Raw genomic sequence first — 1,102 nt, 5'->3', positions numbered from 1 at the left:
CGAGACCGGCTTGAACCCGGACCCGGACCCGGGGCTCTTTCCCTGGTCCTGGGACCTCTTCTCTCACTCGCATCCAGGAGCTCCTCCTCTGAGGCCCAGGACTTCCCACTCGGACTCAGGACCCTTTTCCCAGTCCAGGCACCTATTTTCCCTTCTTCGGACCTGGAGTCCCTTTCCTCGGGTCTTTGATACCCAGGGGCTGTTCCATGGTTGTCTTTAGGAGGGCAGGACCTTGTCTGTTGTGGACGTGGTTCTTCAGTGAAAACCAGTGATCCTGGACTGGAACCTCCTTCCAGCACACTTCCCAAACTAGGAGAAAGTCCGACCTAGGATATCTCTCCACCTCCCGGGGCTCCCCACTTGGAGCGCCGTCTTCCTTTCTTCACAACTGGGCTGTCGGAGGACTCCTACCGAGGAAAAGATCACTTCTTCCTATACCAACTATGCGCTCAAACTCCATTCCCTGGAGAGCACTCCCGGGAGCTCAGAGCTCACTCCTAATTTTGGGCTTACCCTAAAACTCGTTTTTCCTTAATCTCCCTTTGTCACATCCAGGCCCCAAATGTGAATCTTTGGTTTGAGCTCCCTTTACTCTCCCTCCTCACATAGTAGCTTCTGGCTTCCCACCCTTCGACATCTTGCACTTTAAGAAGTAGGGGAAGCCAAGCATGTGACGCGCAGGCCTGTAATCCCAACATTCGGGAAGCTGAGGCAGGAGGCTTGTGAATTTGAGGCCAGCCTGAGCTGCATAGTGAGACTGCCTCAAACAAAAGAAGCCAGCAGTTTTCTTCTTAACTCCTTTCTGGAAATCCTTGAGGCCTAATGTAGCTCAGGAGGCTCTGAGGTCACTGAGTTCATTCTGTTGATGAACTTGAGGTCGGTTGTGGGAGGGACTTGCTGAGGACCATTCAATGTATAGCAGACTGAGGACCTGTCCAGCTTTCTATGCTACTTCCCTAACTTCCAGAGGATGATAGCTGGTGCTTTCACCCCTATCCCTATCAGCCTCACTACTTTCTAAGTTTACCTTCTCATACAGCACCAAACTTCTGTGCACCAAGCTTCTGTCCTCTCTTATGGATACTTTTATGTATAATATATA

This window comes from Fukomys damarensis, unplaced genomic scaffold (assembly GCF_012274545.1).
Source record: "Fukomys damarensis isolate Sample0158 unplaced genomic scaffold, DMR_v1.0_HiC HiC_scaffold_17, whole genome shotgun sequence".
In the NCBI taxonomy this organism is placed as follows: Eukaryota; Metazoa; Chordata; class Mammalia; order Rodentia; family Bathyergidae; genus Fukomys; species Fukomys damarensis.
Note: the sequence above shows the minus strand (reverse complement) of the source record.